Source organism: Andrena cerasifolii, chromosome 2 (genome assembly GCF_050908995.1).
Source record: "Andrena cerasifolii isolate SP2316 chromosome 2, iyAndCera1_principal, whole genome shotgun sequence".
NCBI lineage: Eukaryota > Metazoa > Arthropoda > Insecta > Hymenoptera > Andrenidae > Andrena > Andrena cerasifolii.
Genome location: NC_135119.1, coordinates 26,285,543 through 26,299,827, shown reverse-complemented (window position 1 = coordinate 26,299,827; position 14,285 = coordinate 26,285,543). Strand labels below are relative to the sequence as shown.

Here is a 14,285-nt window from a genome sequence, read left to right as displayed (position 1 = left end):
CACTCGAAAAAAATTCACAAAATATAGTTTAGCAAATTTCTGCAGATCGATCGTGTGATTAAAAAAAACTAGAAACTCTACACTTTCCGTACATTCAGCCCTTGTTGCGTGGAACGACGTGGAACATATAGCAAAACACTGTTTTAATAGCCATTTTATGTTAGGTGAGTCAACTGTGGCTCGAAATTTTTTTAAAACTCCACAGAAAACTCAGAAATTACAGGAATAAACATAATGTTACAACTGATAATTATAGTTAAAGTACAATACTGTCGTTGTGTTCTTTTTCCTTTATTGAATTAGTCATAATTTTATTTTATTGATATTTTTAGTGAAATAATAAACTGTGGTACGAATCAGGTTTGTTTCTAGCAATTTGAACCCCACATAAACGCAATACCGCGAAAAAATAATTTTGTCCAGCTAGCATGTAGTATGCTCGAACCACTGTGCACCGGCCTGGACAACCTGCCGCTTAAATGGCAAAAGGGTATAGACAATATGGGTGCATACTTCTTTGAATAAAATAATTCCTTATATTTGTAAGTTATCAACCAACTTTGCCTGTTTTTCTACAAATTTCATCCTCGACGACCTGATATATCAAATTAATAAATATCGATGCGAAGAAATTGTTTCTGAAAATTTTTGTTTTCAAATTCCCCGGACTCAAAGGGTTAATTGCATCACTTAATTATGAAACATCGTTACTCCCGAGCGCACTGAAATTTCTGTGAGTGACCGGGAAACCCGAAACAGTCGAACGGCCGGCACCGCGTTAAGCACAGTTCGAAGTATTTCAAACGAGTATCGTTCTCTATCCCCTCTTTTTTTTTAAACCCCTCTATGAATTCATCCACTAGAATTAACACAGAAGCGCGATAAGCCCGCCTCCTGTGCCCGAAGCGGCAGCATCAATTCCCAATTAATATTGCGGCATAATTCGTCGTTATCGGAACGAAATAAATTATCTTAATGCACTTACGTGTTATAATGCCAGATTAACTCGAACGGCGTAATAACACTATTCTAAACTTTCAACGAAGTGTGTACTCAAACACTAATCTCCCTGAGCCTTGGAAACGAAAGCACACAGAGCTCGCTCGCTACAAACCCTCTACCAAATCTCCTTCACACGATACTTCATTCTCAAAAAATAAAAGGTAGCGTAAAATGGCACAAAAATGTGGTTTCCTTGTTTTGGAGTGGTGCAGTTCACACGTGTCTAGTGACGCGCCCAGAGGGTGGCTAAGGGGCCCTGGCACCCTCCAAAGAAGAAGCTTTGTAAAAAGAAAAGAAAAATGGAGTTTATTCTTTAAATAAATTTTTATAATCACCTACAGAATTTTATTGAATTTGCATTAAAAATATTTTCGTCTCCCCCCAAGATTAAATCCCGAGTGCGCCAGTGTAAGCGTTCGTGGCAGTTGCTGGCACTGAAACAAAGGGACCACTGACACTGACGGCACTGAATCGTCACGGAACTGATATGTGTGCGTGGGCCTTAATCCGAGAAGCAGGCTACAGCAGTGGCGTTAATTGCCAGCGTTCCAGTAGGCGTTTCACGTCTGAAAACGCGTCCAAGTCGTCGGGGACGGCTCGTTGACTCCGCTACAGGGGCAGGTGGGGGACTTTAAGTCTTAAGGGGAGGCCGAGTTCGGTTAATTAGGGGATGTTTTGAGGATCCTCGAGGGCGAGATTGTTCGCGATCGAAAGGTGCGAATGGTTGAATTTGTGGTGATTTTTTAGCTCTCGGGGGTGGGGTGGTGGTGATTGTTAATTGGGGTTGGTCGACTTGGAATTATGTTAATTTTCTGTGTATTGAATTTTTGGATTTGGCAGAGGGTAGATACTATTTTTCTATTATTATTCGTCATTACTACTCATTATAGGAAAAGATGTAAATTCAGGATTAATTTAAATAAAAGGGGTGGCTACACTGTAAACACCGCTAAATTTAAATATAATTAAAGTGGGGCCTAAATTGAATGAGAATTGATTTCGACTACAACATGCACAAGAAGGTGGTGTGTTATCTAAAAGTCACGATGGAGTGACTCAAAGAGCATTAAATTTTCAGCGCATACCATGTGCGGAAGTTCCACAGTCCTATTCCTTTTCTACACTCCGTGGACGCACATAGGCGTTCTCCGCACGGAGGTTACATTGGCTTCAATAGTAGAGAGGCTTAAAAATTCACTCCTTTACTGTTTTCATTTCCAATCATAGGGTACTGTGTGCACTCAAGTTGGGATTTTTTAATCTTCCCCCTTGTTATAATTACCATTTATCAGTCCCTGTACCAAAGAAAATTAAAAATTAAAATATTTCTTTGCAGCTTGTAATTAAATTAATTAGCATGCACATTTCCTCTCATCCCCAAAATCTACACCTTCGTGACGGATTTTCTCAGTGTCTGAGCCGATTCGGGGATGGTAATCCCATATACCCGAGAAAGAGATCCAATATCCTCCTATTCGATGGATAAATAATTTACCAGGCATGTCTGAGTCGAGGCAGCTCGCGTCTGTATATTCTTGCAGACTACGTGCCCTCACTGTGGATCTGTTTTCCGAATGCTCTAGTTAGTTTCACTTGGGGGGATGAAACTCGGGACGACAGTTTGGCTGGAACTTTCTCACTATGCAAAGTATCGAATATTTTATTGGACCGTCACGAGTGTCGCGTGTTATTTAACGTCGACCCGTGGTCGCTGGCGTTTCAGGGGAATGAGAGACTCATTGATCAGACGGATCTTGAGAAGATACGCGAAGAAAGTAGCGGGGACAAATTCCGGGACAGAAAGTCATTAGAAATTTGTATATGTTTATAAGGAATATTAAACGTTGATTAGAAAGTAATGTCGTTGAATTGTCATGGCTTGAATAGTTATTATCAAAATCAGCATTCGTCGATTCTTAGAAGGTTTAATTAACATTGCATGGTTATAATATTAGACCTAGAAAAAATAGAAGGTTTCGAGATTCATAGAATTAAATGATCTATTAAGTTTGAAATCTCTACTATATTTCTTAGTATTTCACAGTTCTATATTTAGCAACTGGCATTGAGTAAACAATTTTTGGGTTCATTCGTGAGAGAATAAGTTAGAGTATAACGGTTTAAATATCTTCAATTATCATGATCAATCTGACTCTTGAGCGCAGACCTGGGCACTTTTGATATAACATTATTCGAAATATTATTTCAAGTGACAGATTATTTTATTTCATAATTATTTCAACAATTGTGTTATTCTATTTCTGGAAATAATTTTGAAAATTATTGTCTTCTATTTAAGATATTAAAATAATGAAATACTCATTCCATAGGTTCAACTGATGTATTTCAATCGTATCGTGATTGATTTCCCGATTATTCGATAATAAGAGACGTTTTCCTGAAGAATAATACACACCTTCCATCTTTCGCACCAGTAGAACGATTATTTCCTTTTCCAACTGTATTAGACGGTCCCAAACAGAAATCTCTTACCGATGCATTCTTTTAAGGAGAGAGTTTTGCTCGAAGCAATGTTGTAAAAATTTGGTGAAATAAAATCCTTCAGTTGTATTATCTCGACGATTATTTTTTTTGCCCAACTTGAAATAAAAAAGTAACGAAGTAATTATTTAAAATTGCTATAATTTCAAGTACCTAAATCAATATTTTCTACATTTTCTAATAACAGTATCAAAAATAACGTACAGAAATATTATTTCAAACAACTGTTTCTTATCTTATTTTCAAAAAAAAAAGAAGAATTGCCCCGGTTTGCTTGAGTGTTGGTCAATGTTCGACAATGTTTGACAATGTTCGTGTATTACATATTGAGAAGTGCAACTATCTTTTTGACAAACCTCTCAATTAAACCTTTCAATTACCTCTATTAACTTGATTTTTTAATGTTTGATGCCGATTGACGTTGTCGGTAGATTCCATAGCCCCGTTTCTTCTCTATAAACATAAGCTTCAATGCACAAAAAAATATTATCAACGCCATCCTTCGATGTTCGACACCATTATGCAAACATTCCACGTTGCCTTTTTCAGCGAAGTGAACGTCCATTACACAACTGTCTCCTACTCGTTCGCCTTCAGCGTCTTGAGAGGGTTCCTCAGAAATATAAAGCACACAATACCGCCAGCCTCCGAGAACACGCCACATTTCGCTCCCCTTCTGTCCTAACACTCGCAGCCCCACTTTCTTCTTCCCTGGCGAACGGGAACGCTTTAATTCCCGCGGAGAGGCTCGCCAACCCTCCGCGCTCGTTACTCCCACGAAACTGATTTCCGTCGTCCGTTTCCTGCGCGTTAACGTGCTCACTGCCACGCGATTGTCCCGCGTTTTCCATTCGCTCTCGTTTATTCAAATCTGGATCGCCGAAAGGGAGGAGCGTTTCGTAGGATCGATGATGCACTCTGCGCTTTCACGCATTCCTGATATCACCATCGTTGGGAATTTTTGAAACACAGGGTCCCCTTATTTCGAGCATTTCAATCCTTAAAATAGGGAGTTTCTGAGAAAGCTTCAAATTTCATTTTCTTCCTCTCTTCTCTTCTCTATACTTGTATGGTTTAGAGTTTAAAATTTGTTCGTATTATAGAAAGAACGGAGTGAAGATTCACAAGTTAGGTGAGACACTCTGTATATACAGTATTAGATTTATTTAAATGTGAACTCGAAAATTAATGGACTAATTTTAATACGATTTTCACAAAAAGTTTTACCATGTTCTGAGGAAGGTTTAAGGGGTATGGGACTATTGAAATCTTGAAAAATCAATTTTTTATTATTATTAACTCTGAATGTGCCATGCTTTGCGAACATTTGCAACAATGTTTCGCGAAGAAATTCGAATGATTACGAAAATTATAGCGCTGAACGTAATTGAGTCTCGAAACTACATTTTCAAACACGGTGTACATCATAACTCTTGAACGGATGAATATTTTCACTTAAAATTTTAACTGAAGCTGTAGAATTCCTTTCTCTATCGTGTGGAATTTCCGCATCAACAATGGATGTTTGTAAAACATTTTATAACTGATTAAAGACGATTTTTGCCCATAAAAATGTGGGGAAAAATTGATTCGCATGTAACTTTTACGATTTTTGTTTAAATTCGCCCAGAAAAATTTCAGGTGATAATTATTAGTGTAGAAATTACTCACCCCAAAGCATTTTGCTTTTAGATGATTGGTTCAACTGGGACTATGTACACCGATTACAGCTGCGCGCTATGCGGGACCATTTTTAGCTTCAAATAACTTGAATAATTTCCAACATTCTCACAATTTTTTTATTTTACGTTACTTGTAAAAGCGTACATAAAAAAGCTGTGAAAAATGCCGGTAGGGTGATTATTTGGTATCTAACAAGGGAACATCCCGAACCCGGGAATTCGAAAAATTCTGAAACTTTGCGAATACGTAGGGAATTTCCTCCTCGTTACAACGCAATTCTTGTTTGTTGCCTAAATTCACTCTAAGGGGGTGTAATTGACCGCTGAAAATCCGGTTATTTTCCGATTTTCTGTTATAACTCGTGAACTGTAAAATAATTTTTTCACCAAATGATAGATCTAATTAAAAGAAGTAACTTTTGTCTTGAAACTTTTTCCCTATCTCTTACAGATTGCGAGTTACAAAATAAAATCTGAAAATAGCCGAATTTTCAGGGGTTAATTCCACCCGCTTAGAGTGAATTTTGGCAGCAAACAAAAATTCCATTGTAATCAATAGGAAATCTCCTATAAATTCACGAAGTTTCAGAATTTTTGAATTTTCGGGTTCGGGATCTTCCCATTTAAGTAATCCAACCGGCAAGAAACCGTCGATTTCAGTCGTTCAACAGTCCTGTACCCTCTTCAGGCATAAACCTCCCCATCAGTGGCGCACTCAGGATTTAATCTTGGGAGGAGCCGAGTTGAAGGGATAAAAATATTTTTAATACGAATTCAGTAAAATTCATTAGGTGATTACAAAAATTTATTTAAAGAATAAAATCCGCCACTGCTCCCCTCTGTATCTTCAAGGGGGGAGGGTGCATGTTTAGGACTGTATATATTGTAAATATTAGATCTAAGTTCTACATTGTTTTAGTTACTATGACTAGATTAACTTGCGCGAAACTGCACGCGCTCTTCCTGGTTTGGGGTGAAAAGTTAACGGTGTCACCATCTCGTCGATTGTCGCGGCAACAATTGCCTTCTCCCCACTCTCTCTCTTTCGCGAGCGCCGATCGCGAATACTCGAACCAGTCGGTCTCCTGGAGTCGTTAACTTTGCAAACCTTTCTACCGCAAAACCAAACCGCTGACTTTATTCTCTAAAAGTGAGACTCGGTTTCTTTGTGCTGTTCGGTATAGCTTACAACGAGTAAAAGTGCAGTGCGCAGGTTTATTGTCAAACTCTCAGTTAATAAACTAAAAATACCGGTCGTGATACTCGTGCTGGTGAAAAATCTACTTACGCTAAATTAAACCTAGCTACAATTACCTTAAACCTACTTAAAGCTACCTTATAAAGAGTTAAAACTAAACTAACAACTATTTTAACCACTAACAGTGCACATATTTACAATACCACACTTAGCAAAAGTCACACTATCCCCAAAAACCCTAAAACGATTGTACATCGTAGAAACATCTTTAAAGGGTGCAAAACTTGCGAAAAAGTTTCTTGAAAATCGGGGGTGCTTTGCACTTTGCCCGTCCTGCGCAGAAATAATTGTGAATTTTTAAGTTCGCATAGGTACAGGTGCCTGCACTGGAATACTTAAGAAACCACCGTTATCCTCGAGGCAGTCTCTCCGCGCGAGCTGGCAGCTCTCGCACAGCGTTCGTCCGCCGCGAATCAACGCGAAAAGGCGCGCGAAATCGTTTGGACGCGCGCATAATCAGAGGTCTGGGCGCGGATGCTCGCCCCTGCCGGAGTGGCTGGTGAAAAGGCTTGGAAATCCTCGTTTCTGGGTGGAGGATCAGAGGGCCGGCAGCCCGCCAGCGGCGCGCAAATATATTGTAAAACCTCTCCCCGTCGGTTGCTTACCTTTCAGCGCTAAGAAGAGCCCATTAGTCGCGGCTGTTCTTCCCTGAATCAATGCGGAGTGCTCACCCCCTCGGCTGCACTCCACTCGAAACGCGCCTATACACGCTTATTCCCCCCCCCCCCGCTCCCCCCCGTCGCGCGGACTTTTTCCCGTCGTTTCCACCGATCCCCCGGGCCTGCAGCGGTTTAAATATTCATTGTGCGCTCGTGATCGTTTGGAAGGGAAATTTACTGTGTCGCCGCCGCGAGAAGCTATTCGGGGGTGTTCCCGCGCTCGGTCCCGGGGGTAGGGGGTGTGTTTAGACAGGCAGTTCCTTTGGTATGAAATATATATTTATTACTTGACCGTGGGACACGGAAGGGTTTCCACTTTATTTAGTGATTCTAGTATCACTAGGCGATGATTTAGGTAGAAATAGAATGGGGGAGGTTAGGTGGGGGTATATTTTATCATCGTTGCGATTAGTGCAGTGCTAAAGTTAGATGAGACCTTTTTGAAACACCCTGTATTTATCACCAAATCGTGGGACACGTAGGTTTGCTACTTTATTAATTCCAGTATCACTGGTTCGTTGTCGCCTAGGGCAAGATGAACACAGAAGTAGAAGGGAGAGGGGGTTCTGGGTTAAGTGGCTGGAGACATCATAGACGAAGCTAATGTATGCAAATCAACAAATTCCACGTCACTGGGTATATAAATTTTGCGTGTACCTTGCGAGAAATTAAGTAAAATTGAATAAGATTTATCTTCTATATTAGGGGATGAAGGAGGTCGAATTAAAAAAGAGGCAGTTGCCGAGCAATCTGCCGAGAAAGTTTTGCTGAATTGAGGAGTGGATATGGTAAATAATGTAAGGGAATAATCTTCGAATAGAAATTGTGAATCAAATGAAGTTATTCGAGAATAAGGTGAATGTCCCAATTTCTGCTCATTTAAGAGGTTACTCCTTAGAAAGAAGGTGTAAAAAATTTGTTTGTGATGAAAATTCGCAGAGTAATTGATTAATTCTTTAATAATAAATCAACCAGTCGAAAATTATTTAAGAAATATATTTCAAGATGTCTAACTACTAGTAATTTGTAATTAAATATAATGCTTTAAATGTCGGTATTTCTGCTTACGAAAAATAGCGATGAACGTATTTCTACTCACATAATATGTTGCATTTTGAGGTTAAAATAAGTTAATCTTTTATGGAGATGTTTTATAATACAAGAGTGAAGCATAAAATAATGATAAACAAAAAATAAAATGCTTTCAAATAGAAATAGAGGTTACAGCATATATTGAATTGTGAGGTAATGTTGCTAAAATTTTGGTAAGTAGAAATTATTATTATTATTATTATTATTATTATTATTATTATTATTATTATTATACGGGAAAACCCTTAGTTTACAAATTTCTATACAGTGAAATTATAGAATCCGAGCACTAATATTTATCCAGTATTGAGTGTGAATAGAAGAAATGCGGACATGGCTGTGATTCACTTGACCCTAAATCTAATCACCTGTTTTCTGCTTAAAAAAATTAAAAATAGTAAAAAGATTTACACCCAGAGCACAATACGGTATCTGTTTTTGTTAATAAATAAGAACTTTTACTGCAAAAACTATTTTCTGCCCAATTATCGAATACCAATAGTGACCCTGTTCCTTACCACAACCAGCTAAAATACGGTCGAAAAATCATGAGTCTCTGATTTTAAAAGTTTCTCGCTGCTTATGCTGCACTTTGATTAGCCCCAAGCTCGTGCAACACTCGCGTAAATGTTCAAATAATTTAGAATTATTTTGTTGTAACTACAGTACAAACGTGACGCTTATAATAATAAGAAAAATACGAAATGAGCAGAAATGGAGACATGAGCAGAAATTCGGACATTCACCTTAACGAATGATTTTTTATCCGGAATAAATCTTATTCGAAATTATTCGAATAATGCCCAAGTCCACACTGGAACGACCCTTCCAGTGCTTCGCAAAAAATATCCACACCAAAACACTTCAAAACTCTATACAACTAAGGGTGCATACCCTTCGGCGTGAGAGGCGTTAATCAACCCCTAGAAATCGAGGAATCGATCAACGAGCAGGGGTGGTTTATTTGGGGGGGACGCGCACATGCAGCCGGGTGGTTAAACGCCATACACAGTCGCAGATTTATCGCGATACGGGGGGCACCGGATATATTTCCACGGCGGAAACACGCGCGAATTTACGGCGACGGCGAATAGCCGACAAATTACGCGGTCGAGTCTCGTTCCAGAGGAGGCTACGGGACCGGAGTGAGCTTTGACGAAAATATCGAGTCGAGGATAGAGGGGGTTGGAGAGGTTGAGCACCCCTGCAACGACTTTCCTCTCGGACTTGGAGGAAGTTGCCAGCGCTGGGTGGGAATCCTGGTGCTGTCGCGTCGATTCGCTCCGGCGAGTCTGACCCCCCTCCGAAATAATGTTGCTCCAGAGATTAAGGGGGCCGCGGAATCTAGAGCGCCTCGACTTTGCCTTCGAAGCCTCCGAGGACTTTGGAGCGCTGCAGCGAATTCCTTCCCCCAGTTATTTCCGCTGTCGTTCGGCGAATTGGGGGGCTCGAACGTCGAAGGGAACCTTAGGAGGGTTGAGTACATTGTTTTTGAAGGGGGTGGGTGGATATGGTTGATGGGGAAAGGGTAATGAAGAAGTAAACTCTTTATGCGGGATGAATTACTGTGGTGGATTTGGGTTGCTCATGGAATTTGTGGAAACGTGCTCAGTTGGATAGTGTATCTAGTTGTTTGATAGTGAATATGTATGTGTAGGTGTGTTGGGTAGCAGGGGGTTGAGTATAAGGTGGAATGGAGGGTGAATGTTTTCTGCTTTAATCTACAATGGGAACTCTGGCAGGGACCAGTTTTGGGGTTTGTGAACTAGTATCGAGTGAAAGGTTTCTTATTAGGGCGGTAACGAATATTTGAATGATTAGTATTCGAAAATTTGAATAATTCGGAGTATTTAGAAATTCGAATAATTGGGAGTATTCGAAAATTCGAATAATTCGGAGTATTTAGAAATTCGAATAATTGGGAGTATTCGAAAATTCGAATAATAGGATTATTCGAAAATTCGAATAACAGGATTATTCGAAAATTCGAATAATAGGATTATTCGGAAATTCGAATAACAGGATTATTCGAAAATTCGAATAATTTGGAGTATTCAGAAATTCGAATAATTAGGAGTTTTCCAAAATTCGAATAATTAGGACTATTCGAAAATTCGAATAATTAGGAGTATTCAGAAATTCGAATAATTAGGACTATTCGAAAATTCGAATAATTAGGAGTATTCAGAAATTCGAATAATTAGAAGTATTGCAAAATTCGAATAATTTGAAGTATTCAGAAATTCGAATAATTAGGAGTATTCGAAAATTCGAATAATTCGGGTATTCAAATATTCGAATAATTAGAAGTATTCAAACATTCGCATAATTAGGAGTATTCAAATATTTGAATAATTAGGAGTATTCGAAAAAATTAGGAGTATTCGAAATTATTCGAAGAAATTATGCATATTCGAATTTATTCGAATATTTACAACTTTACTTCCTATAGCTTCCTTTCACCACCGTTCTTCTTATACCCTAACAGTCTTCGTCGTTCGGTATACTTATACACAAGTAAAATAATAGAATTTTTACAATATTCCTATCAGATCCCTAAGCAAATTCGGGATTTGAAATTGTAAATAATGTAACCGTCAGAAGTGAAAATTTTCTGTATTTTCTTTTCAACCACAGCGACGTTGATACTCATTATCTCAGCTCTGTCTTGAAATAAAATAACTTATTCCAGCACTTACAGCGTCTACCATTGTATTCAGCATGGAATTTACATCCGCTTCCACTAGAAAAATAATTTCTGATTTCTCTGGCACTCGCATCGTTTACCATTTCAAACTCCACAATTGAAAACGTTACCACACCGAGCTCGATCCAGTCTTTCCCCAGTCCACCCTCCTCGTGTTCACATTCGTGCTGAAAAAGTCGAGTGTACCCGACACGTGGCGAAAAAACCGCCCCTACAAGACCCTCGCTCGAAACACGGTTTAGAAGGAGATACAAGGGAAAATGAGAAATATCGACCCGCAGCGGCGCTTACGCGTTATCCGCGACGCAGCCGTGGCACGTTGTATCAGGGCGAGCCGAGCTGCCTGTGCATGTTCTTGAATATAAAGTCTGCCGGTGTATCGGGACTGATTCGACTTCATTCGATTTCATTCGATTTTCTACCGCGCCCGAAATAAATACAAGCTTGCGCCCTTGATCGGGGGCGGAAGATAAAATGTGTCTCGCGCATCGAATTTGGGGCGTACGTGTGAGATCCCCTCGGGTTTATTATTCTTTTCCTCCCTTGTTTTTTGCTTTACTGTAATTGAAAGGGTGGAGGCAGAGGGGTGGCAAAAAGTGGGGAATGGTGAAAAAGGAAGGGAAGGGTTTAAATACAGTGGAGGGGGCGAGGGAGGAGTACTACTTATAGGATAAATGGGGGTGTAGACGGAAGGAGTGATGGAAAAAGGGTAATGATAGAGGGGAATTGCTTTACTGAGATTGAAGGGGAGAGGGAGGAGGCGAGGCAAGGTGAAAGATGGAGGGGTGGGTTTAAGTAGGGTAGAAGGGGGGTACTTATAGAGTGAAAGGGGTGTAGACGGAAGGGTACTTATAGAGTGAAAGGGGTGTAGACGGAAGAAATGCTGGGAAAATGGCAATGATGGATAGGAAATAATGTAGAAAGAGGGGAAGTTGGGATAGAGGTAGTGGTTGAATGGAGATCAGTGTAGAAGGAGGGGAAGTTGAATGGAGAACGGCGTAGACGCAGGGAAACTTGATGCAGTGGTTGAGTAGCGCACAGTACAGACGAAAGGGAAAGTTGATGTAGAAGTTTAATGGAGAACACTAGAAGGAAGGTTCTACCCCATAGAAGTAACAGTGAAACAGGAAAAGGGACACAGTAGTAAACACAAGAAAACCAGAAAACCCCCAAATGTGTTTTAGGCAGGGGTTGGAAACAGTTATGATATTGGTTTCGGTTCTCGAAACAGTTAGAAGAACGCAAATAATCTTGAAACAGTTACGAGTGGGACATTCCACGCGAAGTGGGACACTTTTTGGAGTAACATTTCGGATGTGGCTGAAATTTGAATATGTTGTAGTCTTTGGGGATATATAAACATATCTCGAAGGATTTTTGACTATTTTGAAAAATGTCGATTTTACAGCTGTTTTAAGGTAAGTGTTAACATTTTTTCAATAAATTATAACTATGGAAGTAGTAAACGGATGGAGATGAGGTTTAAGGCGATTTGTAGAAAAGACATTGAAGATTTAAGAAAAAATTATTTCAGTTTCGGAAACAATTGTTTTTAACCATTTTTGTGCAATTATTTTAAACAAATGCAGTTTTTTAACAACGGGCGCGATTTTAAAAATCTGAAAAAGGAGAATATAGTTCTAGCCTTTCCCTTGATGGACAAATTTTTTAAAATATGGACATTTTAAAATTGGCCCTGTAAAAATTGCCGAAAGTTGACGCTGCGTCGCTCAGCACCGGCTCGACTAGTCGGGCCGTGCTGTACTCGCCAGCGGCTATACCTGATGTTCTTATACTGGATTCTCGAAAATGGCAAGTATTTGAAAAAAACTGAAGAAGGAAAACTGTTACTATTCTTTATTTCCAACATAATACAGTACCTCAATTTTTGGTGTTCGCAATATTATCCTTGAAACGAGGGTGCGCCATTTCTGGCGAACGTCCGGAAAGAAGAATTTTATAATCTGCGAAAGAAATGGAAAAATTGAAGATTTTCGAAAATTATATCTGCAAAGGCGGGCGCGAGTCAGGAGCACTGAACGCGAGCCACTGTTTTTCTTAATTGTACCTTTCACTTATACGGTCTAGCAAAACCAGCAATTCGTTATGATTTTTATTCATATGAAAATAAGAAATTCCTTTTTTGTTTAATTGCTTTTCAAGCAATTGATTTGGCTAATAAGGAATTGCTTGTAGGAATTGCTTAGTTTTTATTCACCAGGCCCTATGAATACCGGCCTATGAAACATGCAGAAACGTTTCCCTTGAGACCCAAAAAGAAACCCATCGATCACATCTCCCTTAGGGGTCGTCTGTAAATTATGTAAGGCGTTTTTGGGAGGAGGCTGTCACGAATTTCTTACGTTCTCTTACAACGGGGGGAGAGGGAGCCAGGTAGGGTCTTACGTAACATTTTTTACCCCAATTTTCAAGACGAGTAGCCCAAAAATCAATACCTCATCGCACACCCAAAACCGAGTTAAATGAATTATATATTACCCTTTAAAAGAATTTTGATAACTAAGAAAAATGCAAGGTAAAAAACATTACGTAAATAACGGGCAGGGGGTTGGAATATAAAATCGTACGAATTTTTATACGTGGCAAGGGAGGTGGTGAGAAATCGCCGAAATTACCATTACGTAATTTAAGAATGGCCCCTTATCGCGTTCCTTTCGAACAAACACTAATCTGCTTTCGGTGGTCAGGAACTTTAAATACCTTTGCCCGTCGAATAAATCTGCGGCTCGTATGTACAATGCGCATCATCGAGCCGACCTGCGACCCGGCAAATACGCGTTGGAAGCGTCAATATCGCGTTTCATTTTTAATTACTCTTCCGCTGATGAGCGCCGCGGTCGAAATAACTCGTCGGCCCGACTGATTCCATTAATTCGCGGATACGATTGCATAATTGAGCCGCGAGATCGATACAGTGGGAATTACTTTCCCGGCCCTTTGAACGCTCGGCGGTTCTCCCTGCCCCGTCTCAAGGCGGCCACCCTTCAGCGAACGTCAGGCTTCCCGGAGGGGCGGGGGGAGCGAGGTAATGGCAGCAAAATCGTGCAGGAGCCACCCCCGGGGCAGGATTTATGTTTTGTCGGGAAACAAACCGCGTAACGATGATGTTCGTGCCGTGTTACGATCGCAATTTCACCGGCCATTACCCCCCACTGTATGTAATGCACCCTTCGTGATATAGTGGCTTATTAAGAACGATATAGGAACACGTACGTTTCACCCCCAGCTGCGAGAGTCCTCCACGAGAGCAATCTCGTACAGCATGTCGAATTACCTAGGAAATTTTCGTTTCTCAAACTTTCTCCTGAATTCTTTGGGCTGGAATATTAATATTAGGGGTAGTATTGAGGCAGGAGTATCCG

The 14,285-nt window shown here is 40.0% G+C and overlaps 1 protein-coding gene across 4 annotated transcripts in view; it reads left to right on the top strand.

Moving 5' to 3' along the window:
- The window catches only part of Nachra3 (nicotinic acetylcholine receptor alpha3 subunit), a 128,544-nt gene that overhangs the window by 21,773 nt on the left and 92,486 nt on the right, over positions 1 to 14,285 (top strand). The gene's annotated exons all lie outside the window — the stretch shown is intronic.